Source organism: Leucoraja erinacea, chromosome 21 (genome assembly GCF_028641065.1).
Source record: "Leucoraja erinacea ecotype New England chromosome 21, Leri_hhj_1, whole genome shotgun sequence".
NCBI classification, from domain to species: domain Eukaryota; kingdom Metazoa; phylum Chordata; class Chondrichthyes; order Rajiformes; family Rajidae; genus Leucoraja; species Leucoraja erinaceus.
The window spans coordinates 16,672,704-16,692,966 of record NC_073397.1 but is presented as its reverse complement, the minus strand read 5'-3'; the positions used below and the strand labels follow the sequence as shown (position 1 = coordinate 16,692,966).

The 20,263-nt window shown below is 42.7% G+C and overlaps 1 protein-coding gene across 1 annotated transcript in view; it reads left to right on the top strand.

The window, feature by feature from the left end:
* Positions 1–20,263, top strand: part of LOC129707300 (E3 ubiquitin-protein ligase Itchy-like) — an 82,887-nt gene continuing 62,624 nt past the window's right edge. The window contains exon 1 of the mRNA XM_055652238.1: positions 1–164. The gene's annotated coding sequence lies outside the window, so the exon portion shown is untranslated. The remainder of the gene's footprint in view (positions 165–20,263) is intronic.

The following is a 20,263-nucleotide window of genomic DNA, read 5'->3' as shown; positions in this document are numbered from 1 at the left end:
CTGTCGACGAGGCGGGTCACGTGAGCGGGCACTGCAAGATGGCGGCGGTGGAAGGAGAAAGTTGGCGGCGGTGAAGGGTCGGTGTGACCGAGTGTGTGGCGGGAGGCGGACGCTCACTTCCCGGGCCCCTCGGAGAGCGGCGTGAAGTCCCGCCGTCAGTCCAGGTAATGGCGCCTGTGATCGGCTCCGTGTTTGTGACGCGGTGGATCCGGGGGGGGAGGGGACCTGTTGGTGGGGCGGCCGGGAGTGGCAGCGCTGGCGGACCCCCCCCCCCCCCCCCCCGGTATCGGTGTCCTTCCCAGTTCCCATCCCATGAGCTTACCCCCCCCCCCCCCCTTCCCACACCGCGGGCTCGCTCACCCCCTTTACAACCTCACGGCTTCCCCTTCCCTCACCATGGGAAACACAATAAAACACTATTGACAGGTATCAACCCCATGGGTGGGAACCCCCTTCCCACAGGCTCCCACCTTCTCCCTTCCCCGACTTTCCTACTTTCCCTCAATCCATGTCTTCACCCACCTTCCCCCCCCCCCCCCCCCTCTCCACCTTCCCCCCACCCACCCACCCCTCTCTCCCCCTCCCACCATCCTCACCCCCCTCACCCCTCCCCCCCCCCCCACCCCCCACCTCCTCTACTTTCCCCCACTCCAGGAAATGCCCCAACGGATCGGGCAACTTGTGACGTATGTTGACGGCTGGTATTCCCCCGTCCTGTTTACTTATTGTTAGTTAAGAAATGTGAGCTTGTTTCAGGTCAACTCTTGGCTTTGGTTCTAACCTTTAATCTGAGTTTGTCGGTCAAGTTATTGTTGTAAGATCCACATCAGAAACTTCCCAACCAAGAACAGATCCCCAGACACATTTCTTGACAGTTTTAAGGTCTAAAGTTCATTGGTGAGAACAATCTGATGCGTTCTTTGAATGGCTTTTTGAGATATCATAGCTTTGTAGAATCATTATGGCGAACGAGAAGCAAATTTTGGCTCGTTATGTTCATGTCACCTGTGGACCTGGATATGATTTTCTCCCAGTTGTCTACCCTGTTACCTTTTTTCAACCCAACCTTCTTTTACGTTTATTGCCAAAAGTATCAAGATACAGTGAAAAGCTTTTTACATGCTATCCAAACAGATCATACATCGATTCAATCAGATCAAACTCAAGTACAATAGGTACAAAAGCAGAAGATGCAGTGTGCAGAATATAGTTCTCAGCATTGTAGTGAGCATTGTGGGGAGTGTTGTGGAATAGAGGGATCTACGTGTGCAGGTGCATAGTACCTTCAGGGTGATGTCACATGTAGATAGGGTGGTCAGCAAGGTTTTTGTCGCATAGACCATCATCAGTCGGAGTATAGAAGTTGGGAGGTCATGTTACAGTTATAAAAGACGTTGGTGAGGCCACATTTAGAATATTATGCTCAAATTTGGTCACCATGTTATTGAAAAAATGTTGTCAAGCTTGAAAGGGTTCAGAGATTATTTGCCGGGATGTTGCCAAGACTCGAGGGACTGAGCTAGAGTGAGAGGTTTCTCACTCTAGCTAGGATCATGAGAAGAATAGATTAGGACCACACACACAGTCTTTTGCCCAGAGTAGAGGAATTGAGAACCAGAGGATATTGGTCTAAGGTGAGGGGAGAAGGATTTAATAAGAACCTGATGGGTAACATTTTTACACAAGGGGTGGTGGGTGTATGGTACAAGCTGCTTGAGGAGGTAGTTGAGGCAGGTAGTATTGCAACATTTAAGAAATGTTTAGGCAGTTACATGAATAGAATAGGTTTAGAGGGATATGGGTCAAAAGAAAGCAGTTGTGACAAGTGTAGATGGGGCATGTGAGTCAGTGCGGGCATGTTTGACCGTGGGCCTGTTTTACACTATATGACTCTAGTGAGCTCCAAGATAATTACCATATGTTTTTCTTCTACAAAAGTTCATAGTGACTTTTGTGTATCATTCTGAATCTCTGTCCCCTGGTCCTTTGGAAGAGCTTTATTCTGTTCACCCTGTCTCGACCTGTCATGATCGTGTATATACCTCTGTCAAATCCATTTTTGATCCTCTATCATCCAAGAAGAGCAACTCCGGGTTCTTCAGTCAAACCTTGTAGTTAAAAGGTACACAAAATTGCTGGAGAAACTCAGTGGGTGCAGCAGCATCTACGGAGCGAAGAAAATAGGCGACGTTTCGGGCTGAAACCCTTCTTAAGACTGATGGGGGGTGGGAGGGGAGAAGGAAGGAAAAAGGGGAGGAGCCCGAGGGCGGGGGGATGGGAGGAGACAGCTCGAGGGTTAAGGAAGGGGAGGAGACAGCAAGGGCTAGCAAAATTGGGAGAATTCAACATTCATGCCATTCATGTAATTAAAAGCCTTGTTTCTGGGTAAATTTTGAATGGGTCAGATTTGAAACTTTCTGATTTATTTAAAGGGCTTTACCTATACTCCACGCATACCAGTTTTCATCTGATGATGCTTCTGCGTTGGAAAGTTCTGCTGCAATAACAATGATACCATTACAAATTAATATAATTAAATGGTAAATTTATCATGTGATATATTTCGTCAATGACTGAAGAAGACACAAATTGCTGGAGTAATTCAATGGGTCAGACATCATCTCTACGTAACGTGGAAGCCTACCCATATTCTCCAGAGATATGCTGCTTGACCCACTGAGTTACCCGAGTACTTAGTGTGTTTCTTTGCATCTGCAATTCCATCCACCGAAAACTTAATTTAGTATGGAAACATGCTCACTATTTCAAAATGCTTTAGGCCATAAATGGTTATCCTTTTCTGTTTTGGAATTAGGGAGGTGTAGTCTTAGATAGACACAACAAGTTGGAGTAACTCATTGGGCCAGATGAGTTCCTATTCCTTTTCTCCAGTCTGACCTGCTGGGTTACTTCAGGTTTTTGTGTCTATCTTTGTTTTAAATCAGCATCTGCAGTTGTTTCCTACACATATGTTCATAGTCTTGTGTAGGAAGGAACAGCAGATGCTGGCATAAAACAAATATTATACAGAAATATAATATGACAAGGAAAGGTGGAGCCCATAATGGTCCATTATTGGTAGGTGATAACGAGTTATACAGAAAGTGAAACTTAAGAAGACAACAGTGAAACTAGTAAGATGACTAGGGTGGGGAAGGGATGGAAAGAGGGCGTGCAGGGGTTACTTGAAGTTAGAGAAACCAATATTCATACCGCTGGATTGTAAGCTGCCCAAGTGAAATCAGTTGCTCAAATTTGCATTTGGCCTCACTGACAATGGATGAGACCCAGGACAGAAAGGTCAGAAGGGGAGTTAAAGAGTTTGGCATTAAGTTCATAGTCTTATTGTTAGATTGAAGATAGACACATGATGCTAGAATAACTCAGTGGGACAAGTAGCATCTCTGGAGAAAAGGAATAGATTATGTTTTGGCTCTAGAACCTTCTTTAAACTAAACTACATCTGAAGAAGGGTCTCGACCCAAAATGTCACCTACTCATTTTCTCCAGAGATGCTGTCTGACTCACTGAGTTACTCTAGCATTTTGTGTCTATCTTCGGTGTAAACCAGCATTTACAGTTCCTTCCTACACGTCTTATTGGTAGAGTTTCAGTCCGAAATTGGAATTCAGATTTAATACTTAAGGTCTTTGTTTTGAATCGGTCTTGTTTTAAGGGTGCCCTAAAACATTTTTTTAGCTGATGAATGCCTTTTGAAATACAGTGGCTGGCTTGTAGACAATTATCTTGCTCGATTCCAGATTAGCAATTGAGAGAAAAAAGACAAAGAGCAACTCGGCAGGTCAGGCAGCATCCGTGGAGAACATGGATGTGACGTTTCTGGTCGGAACCATTTTACTTACATAAAAAGACAGTGCTGGAGTAACTCAGCGGGTCAGGCAGCATCCCTGGAGTAGCAATTGTGAGGATCTATTTTGGTGCCATTTTGAGGACACATAAAACACTGGGAGAACCCTACCACAGCACCCTATTGTTTTGAAATCGAGCCTTAGCTCTTTCTATCTGACTGAACGTGTAAACACAGCTACTACTTTGTGTTTCATCTGCAAGACAATGCTTCATTGTCACAGTCTTGTTTCTCCAAAATGACTGTATAAATTAATTTGTTTTTATTGTAACCCCATCTCCTTGGTTTTTGAATATGTTCTGTAACTGGCTAAGGAATTAGCACATTTTCAAATGCAACTATTGTGAAAAAAATAATTTAGTTTTTAAACTTTTATTTCTGGATTGGAAACATAATCCCATAGTTTAAATCATTTTATCGTGTATCTGTTCACTATGGATGGCTCGATTGTAATCCTGTATAATCTTTCCGGTGACTGGATAGCAAGCATTTTAAACCATTTCACTGTGCATGACAATAAACTAAGTATATTAGACTTAATGAGCCAAATGTTGTCCGTAACAGTTCTACAAATCCAACGATCCATTGACATTGGTATCAGTGCATCCAGGTAAAAATTGCCATAGGTATTAATGTTCAGTTGATGAGATATTTTAAAGTTGCAGCTCTTGTAATGACCAGTGTTTATGATTGGCTTTTTTTCTGTCAACAAAGTATTCGGTGTGTATCTTTAAATCTTTAAAAGAAAATTGCAGATGCTGGTCTGAAACAAAAACAGAAAATGCTGGAGACACTCTGCAGGTCTGACACCATTTGTGGAAAGAAAATTGCTTAACATTTCCGACTGAAGACATTTTCAGAAGTGGGGATAAAAGATAAATTCTAAGATGTAGAGAAGTGGGAAGGGAATACCTTTGATCAATTGATATCAGCTTATTGTGGGGATGAGTTGTTAATGGGGCAGTTAAAGGGAGACAGAAGTGTGATGTGCTGTATATGGTAGGTCAGGAAATGTTATTTAAGGGCAGGAAGAAGCTGAGGCCATATAATAGGCAGAGCGAGCAAGTGTATTATTGGAAACTGCAGAATTCTGCATTCAGTCAGTTCAAAACGTTGGTGAGGCAGCACTTGGGAGGATCATATTCAGTTTGGTCACCTAAGTTTAAGAAATAAGCCATTCGGCTAGAAAGGGTGCAGACAAGACTTACAAGAATGTTACCATGACTCAAGGGCCTAAGTTTCAGGGAGAAATTGGGCAGGCTACTACTTCATTGCTTGGAGTGCAGGAAACTGAGGGGTGATCTTATAGGGGTGTGTAAAAGCCATGAGGAAAGTCGATAGGATGAATGCACTATCATTTTTCCTGATTTGCAAATTCAAGAGGTGAGAGAGAAAAAAATCGAGGAACCTGAGGCGCAAAGTTTTCACATAGTGGATGGTAGATATATGGAATAAGCTTCCCCTGCAAAGCAGAAGATGCAACACCTGTCCCCATACCTCTACCCTCGACTCTGTCCAGGGACCCTACAGTCTTTTGCAGGTTAGGCAGGGGTTCACTTGCACCTCTTCCAACCTCATCTACTGTATCTGTTGTTCCAGATGTGGACACTCATCCATCAGTGAAACCAAATGCAGACTGGCGGTAGACAGAAATGCTGGAGAAACTCAGCGGGTGTGGCAGCATCTATGGAACAAAGGAAATAGGCAACGTTTTGGGTCGAGACCCTTCTTCAGACTCGGACTGGCAATCGATTTGCTGAGCACCTTCGTTCAGTCTGCCTGAACCTAACTGATCTCCCAGTTGATGAACACTTTAACTCTCCTTCCCATTCCCACACAGACCTATCTGTCCCAGGTCTCCTCTGCTGTCCGAGTGAGGCTAAATGCAAATTGGAGGAATAGCATCTCATATTTCGCTTGGCAGCTTACAGCCCAATGGTATGAATATAGATTTCTCTAACTGCAGGTAGCCCCGGCATTCCCTCTCTCTCTCTATCTCTCCACCTCCCAAGTTGCGCTAGTTTCTCGTTTTCGCCCAACAAACAGCTAACAATGGCCTGTTTCCTTTATTATCATTACTCTTTTGCATATCTTTCATCCATTGTTCTTTATCTCTCTAAATCATTGCCTATATCCCTCATTTCCCTTATTCCTAACCAGTCTGAAGAACGGTCTCGACCCAAAACGCCACCCATTCCTTCTCTCCAGAGATGCTGCCTGTTCTGCTGGGTTACTCCAGCATTTTGTGTCTATCTTCGAGCTGCATTTATTAAGCAGGTACAGTAACAACATTTAAAAGATATTTGGACAAACACATGGATAGGAAAAGTTCAAAGGGATTTGAGCCAAGTTAGATGTGATAGGCATGTTTCGAGTTGGGCCAAAGGGCCTGTTCTGTGCTGCAGTCCAAAAGGCTGCATTGTTGTTCCACAGATTTGCGTTGGCCCTTGCTGTTTATACATCTGCATTCTAAGTAAAAGCCATTATATAAAATATATTGATTATAAAAATTTACACCATTTTCATGTAAATATCCAAAAATTACTAACACAATACAGGGTGGCATGGTGGCGTAGTGGTAGAGTTGCGGCCTTTACCGTGCCAGAGACCTGGTTAAATTCTGACTACGGGTGCTGTCTGTACGGAATCTACACATCTGTTTCCTCACATATTCCACAGATGTATAGGTTTGTAGGTTAAATGGCTTCTGGAAACTGTCCCGATTGTGTAAAATAGAACTTTTGTAAGTGGTCACTGGTCGGCATGGACTTGGTGGGCTGAAGGGCCTATTTCCACGCTGCATCTCTGAACTAAACTAAATGTAGGTGGTATGTGTAAACAGGAACTGTAGATGCTGGTTTAAACCCTTCCCACCCAAACCACTCCCTCCCCAGGTACCTTCCCCTGCAACTGCAGTAGATGCAACACCTCCTCCCTCGACTCTGTCCAGGGACCCCGACAGTCCTTTCAGGTTAGATCGAGGTTCAGTTCCCCTCTTCCTCCCCCCCCCCCCCCCCCCCCCCCCCCCCCCCCCCCCCCCGTGGTACAAGGGTTCCCCTGGTCATCTCCATTCACCCCATCAGCCACCCATCCAACACAGCATTTCCAACAGTTCCACCAACTTCGACGTGATCCCATCATCAGTCACATCTTCCTGTCCCCACCTCTTTCTGCTTTCCGCAGAGATCACTCTCTCCACAACTCTTTGGATTGCTCGGCTTTTACCACCAAATGCACCCGTTCCCCATGCACTTTCTTCTGTAACAAAATGTTTTTATTATTCACCTTCCATGTAGAGTTTATATGCAACAAAAAAGTCGATACCAGGTACTGAACGTTGTGGAGCTCTACTGGTAAAAGCTAGCATGTCACAAAAAAAGTTGATCATCGCCCTGCCACTTAGCCAATTTTTGGACCCGATTTTCTAGTTTTTCTTAATTTATTTTTTAATGGTCCTGCCACACAGGGCATCATCAAAAGCTTTGCTGATGTCCTTGTAGATTATACTCCGATATACAGTCCTCATCAACACTTATTTCCTGAAAATTCCAATCAAGTTAGTCAGTTATGATCTTCTGTTAACACGTACGTGAAGTATGTAATGACTCTTGAGTAAATGCCTTTCTAAAGAAAGATCTATACTGTTCCTCAAAATTGATTCCAGTATGTTGTCAATGCTGAAATTAAACTAACTAGCCTTTAATAATGGTTATCACTCTTTTTTAAATAATTGTGCAACATGTGTACTGTGCTAATTGGCACTATTCACGCAGGCTAGGATGATTGTAACATGAAGTTCAGAATCATGCTACCTTTCCTCATTCCTTTCATTTTGCAGACATCCTGCAATATATTTCACCAAAGAATGGTGATTTATCCACTGTCATTGATGCTCAATGCTTTTTCTTTAAGCATGTTTATTCCTCCCAGTCTTTCACCCACTTCCTCCTTGACTGCACGATTGGTATCATCCCTCTCTTTTGTGAAGCTCGCTGCAGAACATTCACTAAAGGTGGCCACTGCCTCCATAACATAACACTGCCGACATAAATTAGGTGCCAAATAGACCCTACTCTTGATTATTTTCCTATGTTTTGTTCTTGAAACATATTTTGGATTCTTTGACGGTAAAGATTATTAATTGAAGTGCTTAAAAAAGAGCGAGGTTTGCATTCATGGTCCTTGGCTGTAATGCTTGCAAGATGTCCAAGGAAGATGGGTCAAGGTGGATTTTGTTTTCTCCTCACCCATTTGCATATGTTGATACATTATCAGACCTCTCAGTTGTATAATGAGCACGCTATGTCGCAGGCATTAAGTATAAAAGTTGGGAAGTTATTTTGCATCCGTATAAAACTTTGGTAAGGTCATATTTGAAGTGTTATGTACAGTTCTGTTCTGGTCACCCTATTACAGGAAAGATGTGCAGGCTTTGGAGAGGGTCAGAAGAGGTTTACCAGGATGTTGTCTGGATTAGTGGGTATTAGCTATAAATAGCTACAAACTTGGATTGTTTTCTCTGGTGCATCAGAGCTGAGGGGCGACATGATGGAAGTCTATATTAAAAAAATAAATCGGCTTTTTCCCAGGATGGAAATATCAAATACTAGAGGGTATTGGTTTAAGTAGAAACATGGAAAGTTTAAAGGAAATGCATGAGGTACGTTTATTTTACTCAGAGTGCCTCGAATGCTTTTAACAGGAGAGGTAGGGAAGCCAGAATGAAACCAACATTTAAGAGCCGTTTAGATTGTCATCAAACCAGTTGGGGGGATAGGGTGATTTTAGACCATGTGCAGACAGATACAGAGCTTAAATTATCAGCCTGGTTGGCATAGTCATCATGGGCCGAAGGTCCTGTTCCTTTGCTGTGTCGGTGTGCATAACCCTTTGAACATTCAAGTAGTTTCTTGGATAAGCACTCGGCTAAGGATCTAGAGCTGGGATGTGGGAGTAAGCTGAAGTCTATTTTTGGTCATTGTGGCTGCCTCGTGTGTCGGATAAACCTACGGCAAGTGTACTGATCTTTGAGCCAGTCTACTAGATTCATCTACCAATCTGAAATAAATCCATTTATTCATGCTCTTTGTTCTATTATTTAGGAGCCCTCTTTCTTCATCCTAACAGTTCAAAATCCCATCCGCCTTTATCTCGTGAGATGTGTTAGACAAATATATCACACCGCAATGCAATTTTTTTATTTCTTCTGGACCAGTCAAAAATCAAACAATTCAGGAAACTATAAATTCTGCATGTTGATAGAATATTTTAGTGAAATAACAGCAAATGTTGATCATAATTGGTATAGATGGGGTAAGTAGGGCGACACTGAACACACATAGTTCAAGCAATCGGGGATACAAATACAGAATGTTAGTCAAAAGATATGGGATGTGCGTAGGGTTGGTGAGAAGCTATGTGTAAGCAGCTATCTGGATCTAAGTGACAGAAAAGGTGATAGAAACATGATCAGTTATATTTTAAAGGTATGTGTAGAAAGATGCTGGTTTATACCAAATAATCTGTGTTTGAAGAAGGGTGCCAACCCGAAATGTCACCTATTTACTCCAAAGATGCTGCCTGACCCGCTGAGTTCCTTCAGTATTTTGTGTGTATATTTCAAAGGTGATTGGAAAATAATTTGCAACGCTGTTGAGATAGTTGGGACTGATTGGATTGCAAAGAGCCAGCAGTCTCTTAATGGGGCCAATGGGCTCCTCTGGTGCTATAACAAAGGCAGGAAATGCTGGAAATGATCAGCAAGTCAGGCAGAATTTCACGAGAGCAACTGACCTAATATTTTAAGTCAACGACCTTTCGTCAATTCTGACCAGTATTTGCAAAATGTTCTGTTTTTGTTTCGGGTTTATTTATTTTTTTTACTTTTTATTTTCTTTCCAGTTGTAATCATTGTAACGGTTCCACTCAGTCAAATAGGTGTACTTGTATCTCATGCAATCTGTTATTGAATTTACTATGGATACAGTCTTACCAGATTTTCCAAATTTTCTCTCAGTTCAATGGTACTTTATCACGTGTACCGAGGTACAGTGATATTCATTTATGAATACAGTTCAGTACGTATCACTGGATATAAGCGCTTGGATACCTCTTAGATAAGCATCTTAGAGACAATATAAATGTTTAGCAGTAGTATACTGAGACAGTATACAGTCACCAGTTTTTGGTGCCATTTTCAAGTCCCAGTTGTTGTAAGGGCAGGGTTCTTGACCTGACCATGAAGGCCTGCAGTCCTGGTGGTGTTGCAGGGTCGGCCTTTCCAAGCTTTCCGCTGGAGTCCTCCACCGCTCTGTGCTGCTGCAGGCCACGTCCGGTCCACGCGCTTGACCTCTTGGAGCGGCACCTGGTCCAGCTAAGCCCCAGGCTGTTGCAGAGCCTCCAGCAGCTCACTCCAGCAAGAAGACATAGATCTAAGATGCGTGGAAGAAGTTTTAAAGAGGATTAGAAGGGAAAGCTTTTTTTACACAGAAAGGTTGATATTTGCAACTCGCTGCTGGCGGAGTTGGTGGAATTGGAAACCATCACAATTTTCAAGAGCCATTTAGTTAGGCACTTAAATAAACAAAGGCTTGAAAGGGTGTATATTCAATATGGGCATATGAGATTAGTGTAGATGGTCAAAAGGTCAGCATGGGCCCGATGGGCCAAAGGGCCCACTTCTGTACAGTATGAGTAAGAAGGAACTGCAGATGCTGGTTTAAACCAAAGATCGACACAAAGCTGGAGTAATTCAGCGGGACAGGCATCATCTCTGGAGAGGAGGATTAGGTGACGTTCCGGGTCGAGATCCTTCTTCAGACTGTACTGTATGACAGATTGTGTAACTACTCTCTCACCTTTTCATTTAATATAACGAAGAATTATTTTCTTCACTCTCTTACCTTCCCCACCCATATACCTGAATATGTGAAATGATGAATACCTAAAAAAAGCTTTGGCTTTCAACTTTTTCCCTTTGTGAAGGGATTGAAATTATGTAGGCAATCCAAGGGCCTGGAGAGGACAAGACTACAAAAAGTAGTAAACACTGCCCAGTCCATCATCGGCTCTGACCTCCCTTCCATCGAGGGGATCTATCGCAGTCGCTGCCTCAAAAAGGCTGGCAGTATCATCAAGGACCCACACCATCCTGGCCACACACTCATCTCCCCGCTACCTTCAGGTAGAAGGTACAGGAGCCTGAAGACTGCAACGACCAGGTTCAGGAATAGCTACCGCTATTCCAGTTGTTACAAAGTGCAACAGCCATCAGGCTATTGAACTTGGCTCGGACAAAAACCTGAACATTAATAGCCCATTATCTGTTTATTTGCACTTTATCAGTTTATTTATTCATGTGTGTATATATTTATAGAATGGTATATGGACACACTGATCTGTTTTGTAGTCAATGCCTTCTATGTTCTGTTGTGCTGAAGCAAAGCAAGAATTTCATTGTCCTATCAGGGACACATGACAAACTCTCTTGAATCTACCATGATCCAAAAGTTGCAATGTTGGAGAGCATTGCAACTTGGAGAGCAGTGGGTCCCAACTTTCAAGGTTTCATTTAACTTCCTCTTTTCCATCTCAACGGCACTTCACTCCGCCCTCTCCCACCTCGACAACAGAGACACTTACGTAAGAATGCTGTTCATCGATTACAGCTCAGCATTCAACACCATTATACCATCTAAACTGATCACCAAACTCGGTAACCTGGGCATCGATCCCTCCCTCTGCAACTGGATACTGGACTTTCTAACCAACAGGCCACAGTATGTTAGGTTAGACAAGCACACCTCTTCAACCCTCATCCTGAACACCGGCGTTCCACAGGGCTGTGTGCTGAGCCCCCTCCTCTACTCCCTCTTCACCTATGACTGCACACCTGTACATGGTACTAACACCATCATCAAGTATGCAGATGATACAACAGTGATTGGCCTCATCAGCAACAACGATGAGTCGGCCTACAGGGAGGAGGTCCAGCAGTTTGCAGCATGGTGCGCTGAAAACAACCTGGCCCTTAACTCCAAGAAGACCAAGGAGCTCATTGTAGACTTCAGGAAGTCCAGAGACGGCACGCACACCCCCATCCACATTAACGGGACGGAGGTGGAACGTGTTTCTAGCTTCAGGTTCCTGGGTGTTAACATCTCCGATGACCTCTCTTGGACCCACAATACCTCAACTCTGATCAAGAAGGCTCACCAGCGTCTCTTCTTCCTGAGGAGACTGAAGAAGGTCCATCTGTCTCCTCAGATCCTGGTGAACTTCTACCGCGGCACCATCGAGAGCATCCTTACCAACTGTATCACAGTATGGTATGGCAACTGCTCTGTCTCCGACCGGAAGGCATTGCAGAGGGTGGTGAAAATTGTCAGCGCATCACCGGTTCCTCGCCCCCTCCATTGAGTCTGTCCAAAGCAAGCGTTATCTGCGGAGGGCGCTCAGCATCGCCAAGGACTGCTCTCACCCCAACCATGGACTGTTTACCCTCCTACCATCTGGGAGGCGCTACAGGTCTCTCCGTTGCCGGACCAGTAGGTCCAGGAACAGCTTCTTCCCGGCGGCTGTGACTCTACTCAACAACGTACCTCGGTGACTGCCAATCACCCCCCCCGTGACATTCCTCCCACAGGAAAAACACTATGTCTGTATATATGCTAATGTAAATATTTATTCAAATCAAATCTCTGGAACTCTCTGCCACAGAGGGTAGTTGAGGCCAGTTCATTGGCTATATTTAAGAGGGAGTTAGATGTGGCCCTTGTGGCTAAGGGGATCAGGGGGTATGGAGAGAAGGCAGGTACGGGATACTGAGTTGGATGATCAGCCATGATCATATTGAATGGTGGTGCAGGCTCGAAGGGCCGAATGGCCTACTCCTGCACCTAATTTCTATGTTTCCATATGCTATGTCGCTCTTCCAGGGAGATGCTAAATGCATTTTGTTGTCTCTGTACTGTACACTGACAATGACAATTAAAGTTGAATCTGAATCTGAATCTTAACACATTCAGATTGTAATTAGTTGGTCTGGTGTATGTCAGTCAGCTGCACACCATAACAGTGCCTAAAGTGGAATAACATGATCAGTTTGAAATTGTGAAAATTTGTCTCCATTGTAAGTTCATCTACTTTAATTTGAAAATTCATTGTGGATTTTAAGTTTTGAATTGCTCAAGAGTGTCCCTACAAAGGAATTTTATTTTTAGTAGCACTTTCTGTTTCCTGTTGGGCTGTTATACCTCTGTGTGTTCTTATTTTCGCTTTCCATATATCATTAGCTGTGTGCGTGTGACTGTTTACAATACGAGTCCACCCATTTCCAAAGATTTATTAAATATTTAATCAACTTTCCATGTAATTTATCCCACCTGTGTAGGCTACATGATCTTGATCATTATTGCTCCGACTGTTTACGAATTGTGCGAGAGTAGCTAGCTCTGGAGAGTACTCAAACAATTAGTGCAACTGTCTAATTTATAATCTCCTTGTAGGCAAAGTTCAGCAGTACCTTGGAACCTCAACACCGAGATCTTGCATAGGCACTGAAACTCGGTTACAAAGGCTAAGTCTCTGTTTAGAGATGTGCTGCATTCAAACGCATGCAATACAAATAGGGAGCTATTTTACAATTCTTCAAATGGTTAGCTTGGCAAAAAATATTCCTTGCCCTTTGATTTCAAAGATGACATGATTTTTTTTTTTTTTAAAGTGATGTTGAATTTTAGCACACTTAGCAATTTCTGTGTTCAGTTTCCAGAGAAATGTTATGGCACATAACATAAAAGCATAACATTGATTCCAACTGTTTGACATACACTCCAAGATAATTTCGGTGTACCTCGACTATTTGAATGCAGCAAAGTGGTTAAATGAATATTTCTCATCTACATTTACTGTGGAGAAGGTCATGGAAGCTGGGGACTTAAGGGAAATGAAGAGTGATACATTGGAATATATTAACGTACAACAGAGAAAGGACTGGCAGTCTTGAGGTGTGTTAAGGTAGATAAATCCCTATAGCCATGGGTTTCTTGTGACTTCTTGAGGTAGTGAATATATAATGCAGACGTCTTTTAATTGTTATTTGATTTATAAAATCCTGTTGTTAATTTCAAGAATATGTTTTCTTGCCAGTTTTCCCTTCAAGCTCGAGTACAATCTTGGGCTACAATTCCATTTTATTTCTATTTCCATGAATAGGATGGAGAGAGTCTTGTATATTTAAATGCAAAATCTTATATTTTGTTCAGAAGGGGTACCTATTAAGAATGTGAATTGCAAGAAAAATGTTGACCACAGAATATTATAAGCTTCCACATATCATACAAGATGAAATGTGATAATTTGTAGTATGGCAGTTGCAGGAAATTAAAAAAAAAAAAAGGGTAGATTGGTTTGATTCTTGGCAGATCATGTAGCTTATTGTTTGTATTCTTATCCAGTTCTGTGTGTATGCCAAAAAAATATTTTGGTCATGGGTGCAGAGACGTACAGTTGTGTGTTTGTCAAGTTTATGCTGATGCCTTTAAAATATTGGAAAATTGTTGTAGATGTCATGTCACAGTGCCACTGAGGCAGAGTTGCTGCCTTACAGTACCAGGGTCCCGTGTTTAATCCTGACCATGGGTCTGTATCGTGTTTATACGTTCTCCCTGTGACCACTTGGGTTTTCTTTGGGTGCTCCCATTTCCTCTCTCACTCCAAAGACATGCAAGTTTGTAGGTTAATTGGCCACCGTAAATTTGTCCATTGCTTGTAGTGTATGAGCGATCATTGGTCAGCGCTGACTAGACGGGCCGAAGGGCCTGTTTCCGTGCTGTAATACTACACTGACCGGCGTAATATATATTCTTTAACTTTACTACTTTGCATTTATATAATATGAAAAATAATATCTACATAACGAGGAAATGTGGCGAACTGCAAACAGAAGACATGCAAATTATCAGAAGTTGGGGGGAGTGGTACTTGACGGAAGCAAGTAGAACCAGTTCTGGAGAAGTTACCAGAATGAAAATCTATTTGCTGAAGGTTATTCCATTGGAGCTGAGGATAGAGAATATGCATCTTGAATAGTGTTTCTTGGGTTAGATTGTGGGCTAGAGTTCCTTGTAAAGATCTTAAAATTGATACCCTGAAGAGATTAAACAAGAAGGACATCTAAGTTACCATCACGTGAATCTGGAGAATGTCATTCATTCTAGAGGCAGAGTTTAGATATTTTCCATGTGACTTCAGTATGCTGGATAAAACATATGTAGCAGGCTACAAAGTACTGGAGTAACTCAGCAGGTAAGGCAGCATCTGAACATGGGAAATGGATAGGTAACATTTTGGGTCAGGACCTGAAACGCCTCTGATCCGTGTTCTCCAGAGATGCTGCCTGACCTGCTGAGTTGCTCCAGCACTTTGTGTCCTTGTGTGTATTAACCAGCATCTGCAGTTCCTTGTTTCTAAATTTAAACACATTTTCTGGATTAGTTGTTGTATGTAAGATAAACTCATTGCTTCGAGTATTTGACTCTTGGTTTGTTATTCTTTTTGTGGAGTTGTAGCAAAACACTCAACTGGGTCAATACACAGTGGTTCACAGATGCTATTCTAATTAAAAGAGGATTGTTCTATGGTGAGGAAAACACATTTTGTAAATTCTTGTCTTAATATGAAAAGGAGACAACAGTCATAACATTTATTGCTGGATTTAAGTCAGTTACATTTGCCAACCCAGCCATAGTGAACCAGCATGGAAACGGAGAAAGACACAAATGTTGGAGTCAATCAGCAGGTCAGGCAGTATCTCTGGAGAACATGGATAGTTGATGTTTTGGGTCGGGACCTTCACAGAAGCGCAAAACATGCCTTTCAGATGAGCTGACTGTTTCACCCATTTACATTAATCCAATTTCTACAAATTGAACAGCTCACCTACACTTGAGGGATAACATAGTATTCAGTTATTTAGTTTTAGAGATACAGCGTGGAAACAGGCCCTTCGGCCCACCGAGTCCGCAACGACCAGCGATCCCCGCACATTAACACTATCCTACCTACACACACTAGGGACAATTTTACACATGCACCAAGCCAATTAACCTACAAATCTGTGCATCTTTGGAGTATGGAAACCGAAGATCTCGGAGAAAACCCACACAGCCATGGGGGGAATGTACAAACTCTGTACAGACAGCACCTGTAGTCAGGATCGAACCCGGGTCTCTAGTGTTGTAAGGCAGCAACTGTATCGCTATGCCACTGTATTCAAATGAACTATCAGCCCACGTTCCTTTGGTATATTGGGGGCAACTGAAGCACCCAGAGGTCACAGGGAGAATGCTCAAACTATTAAGTATTTCAAAGTATTAGAAACGGGTAACAGGTGCAGAATGAGCAAACTCAGCATGAGATTGAGGCTTTGCAGGTTGTGCAGAATAATACTGGAGGAGGAAATAATTGTAAAAATGTTAGGTCAAATGGAACAACCGAATGAGGGCATAGCATGATGGAGAGCAAGTTTGCAAATCATATAAGGAATTGTTGGTGATTTTGACAAAGGTGGTCCCAGTATTCTCCATGCCAAGGGCGTGAGTACAGAATCCTATGGTGATTCATTTGGAAAGCTTTGAGTGAGAGAAGGATAACTGTGTCACAAGGAAAGAGAGCACATGAGATTTTAAGATGAAGAGTGAGTTTTGACAGGTTGGGGATCATTTCATGGGTCCAGGAAGTGGTGGAGGTGCTAAAGAGATCATTGAAGTTGTTGGAATAAACATTTTTGGTAAAGGTGTAGTGGGGAGTGAACCTTTTGGGAGGAAACTCGACAAACTAGTTACAAATTTTGGCAAGTCTTATCACAATTAATATCTAATGAGGATGAAGCCTGAGAGGGAACTTGGCTCAAGATTTTTCTTTTGGAGTGAGAACAGTGGTCCAAAATTGGTTCACGTGATGCCCTTGGAAGTATCAAGTTCCCAATATCATTTGTTTTACAGTTACCTGAACAAAATGGGGATGTCGTGGCAAGTAGGCATTATACTATTGTCAACATCTAATCTGAGCTGCAGTGCAAGTCCTAACGATTATTAATTGCTTCTCCTAAGAGCCCCTCTGCCTCGAGGGAAGTAAGTGTAATTGAAGCCAAGGATCTTGGGTTGTAGCTTTGAAATGAATGTCATCTAGACCAAAGTTTGTGCAAGTGATCATGGTGACTAGTTTTAATAACTCTGTGATAGCTTGTACGTGCAATCTTGTCATGATTCCAATAATCTAGGCTCTAGCCCTTAAGAGTTCTCTGAATACAATTTGTCTTTTTTTGTTGTGACAGTGCTTTTTCTCTTAAGTGGTGCTTTAAGCTGTTTATAGGGATCATTATTATTACCTTTCAGTTCACCCAAGTGCATCTTTCCGAGGAGATGTCATCAGTTTAGTGGCAGTATCTCTAAGCTTAGTGTTGATAGGTGCAAGAGAACTGCACAACATAACTTGCTGTGCAGTGTTTCTCTTTGTTTCCAAATAATTTTGCTTGTTCACCTCTGATGTTGGAAACGCGATTGGTAATGTTGTGAATGGTGGAACCAGAGTGTGTCTTGCTCCCCTATTATGTCACATTGGGGGAAGCTGAAAACTACTGTACTGATGTGTCTTGGGGCTTGCGTTTTCATTCACAGTTCTTGCAACTTATTTACATACTTATTTTACTGTACTTTCTCCAGATTCATGTGATGGTAACGTAGTTACATTTAATATCAATGCAATAGCTATTGTTCATTTGCAGTTTGATCAGTCATTTTAGTTAATCCGAGTTCCTGAAGAATGTTATTTGGGAAACGTGTCTTGTTGCTCAGGTCGTGGGATTAGTCACAGAGGCATACAGAGCGGAAGCAAGCCTTTTGGCCCAACTCGTCTATGCCGACCAAGATATCCTATCAAAGCTAGAACTATTTATATGGGCACTTTTGGCCCAAATCACCTTAAACCTTTTCTTTGCGTGTACCTGTCTAATTGTCTCTTAAATGTTATATTGTACCCTTCTCTGCAGCTTCCTCTGATAGCCAGTTCCATTTGCCCAGTGTGAAAGGATTTTTAGGATAAACAGAGACTGCTTGGTTGAATGTTCAATGGTTGGGGAGCTAATGGTGGTAGGGTGAAGGTCAAAAGATGAAACATTTATTGCACCCCAAATAATGTAATAACTGAAATTTTATGTGACCAATTTGGTTAGGTAGTCAAGGGTTACCAATCTCCAACCTTGGGGAGAGTTGATGGATGCTACAGTGTGAAGCCATTATTGACATTTCATTGCACGTTGCACAACGGTGAAGCATTTTCCTGCAGGCAACCTTTTATTGAAATAAAGAAGACTTTGGTGTGCTACATTTGAAAGTATTCCTATGCATTTACTCAGAAATAAGGCCTGTCACCTATAGTATCAATAGCAAACCAATCTCACTAAAGTGCAATAAACAAATTTAATGGGTCGGCATGAAGAAATCTAGAACTCTTCTGGTGTTGTCTATCAAGTCAAGTCAACTTTATTTGTCACATGTACATACAAGATGTACTGTGAAATGAAAGTGGCAATGCCTGCAGGATTGTGCAAAACAACAGAACAACAGAACAAGTATTTACATTTTTTTTAAAAGACACAACAGTAAATTAGTCCCTAGTGAGTTTAGAGTTTACAGTCCCGAGGTCTCATCCTCCTGCTAAATGCAATGGGCTGACGTGTAGTACGCAACGGAGCGGAACGTGGGCCTTTTTTTCATCCATTTTGGTAACCTGAACCAACTCGGTGTAATCAACGTTGCGGGGGAACAGCTTGTGTTAATAAATTATAATTCTGAAAATGGGGAGAAGATTTTTACCAAAGAACTTTTATTTTTACGAGGATGTTTCCGTAACCGGCTTCCGTCTCAGCACTAGTATCTTTGCTCTGCTATGGGACCTTTGGTCCGGAGACGGAAGCCGGTTATGGAAATGGGGCCGAAAATTACCCACAAATCTGCCCATGACCGTACTACGTCTTTTTCGTCGAGTGGGCTACCTTGTATGATATAGGATCTTTGGTTCTGACACCAGGTCAGAGTGCCAGGTCAGCCACCTCCTCCAGATAAGCCTTCTCATCGTTATTGGAGATCAGGCCCACCACCACAGTGTCATCAGCAAACTTGATGATGGAGTTGGAGCTGAACCTGGCCACACAGCTCACAGTAGGGGGCTGAGGATGCAACCCTGGGGGGGTGGTGTCGGGGGGGGGGGGGGGGGGGGGGGGGGTCCTGTGTTCAGGGTGAGGGTGGAGGGTTGTCTCCCCATCTTGACCACCGGTGGCCTGGTGGTGAGAAAATCCAGGACCCAGGCACACAGGGGAGTGTTCAGAACAATTCTCAAATTGTTGCGATTGTTGGCTTGATAGGGACTTGAATTTTCTATAGAATTGAGATACTATAGAAAATTTTAGTTCAACATGAAGTATCATTTATCAGATGAAGACATTTACCTGTCTCTCAAGAGTTTTCCTAGTGTTCTCACCAACATTTATGGATTAGTCAAAGTAGATGAACGGGTGATTTCCTGCCAATAGGGCAAAGGAGGTGACTCAAAATAACTTACTCGTGATGAAGCACTTTGGTATGAACTAAGGATGTGGAAGGTGTTATATAATTACACCATCTTTCTGTATAAAAGGCATTAATGATCACTCATCTTGTGAAGAAAATTACTGTCACAATAGACTTGGTCATTTGTACTTCAAAATGATTCATTACATAGAATGCATTATCGAGTGTAAAGTAACCTAGCGGTTGTGATACCGGGCCAGTAATTTTGAACAATGTTAAGTTTAGGAATGGATGCCCCGTTATTTTGTCAGCGATACAAAGAACTGCAGGTGCAGCATTGAGTAAATCACAAGACCCGGGTTCAAAGCTGACTACGGGTGCTGTCTGTACCGAGTTTGTAGTTTCTCTCTGTGACCGTGTGAGGTTTCTCCGGGTGCACTGGTTTCCTCCCACATTCTAAAGACGAGCAGGTTTGTAGGTTAATTGGCTTCTGTAAATTGTCCCTGGTGTGTAGGATGGAACTAACGTACGGGTGACTGTGGTCGGCACGGACTCAGTGAACCAAAGGGGCCAAAGCAACACCAATGGAGGGACCATCAGTCTAATTGTTGATGGGTGACATTTTGGGTCTTTGTCTTGCCCCCATCTTTCTCTTCCAGGTTTCTGCCCCCTTCTACAATCAGCCTGAAGAAGAGTCCTGATGTCAAAATGTCATCTGTCTTTTCCCCTAATGCTGCCTGACTCACTGAGTTCGTCCAGCACTTTGTGCTACTTTGATGGTGTTGCCCACACCCTAGGAATAATTACTGAAAACCTATTTGGGGCG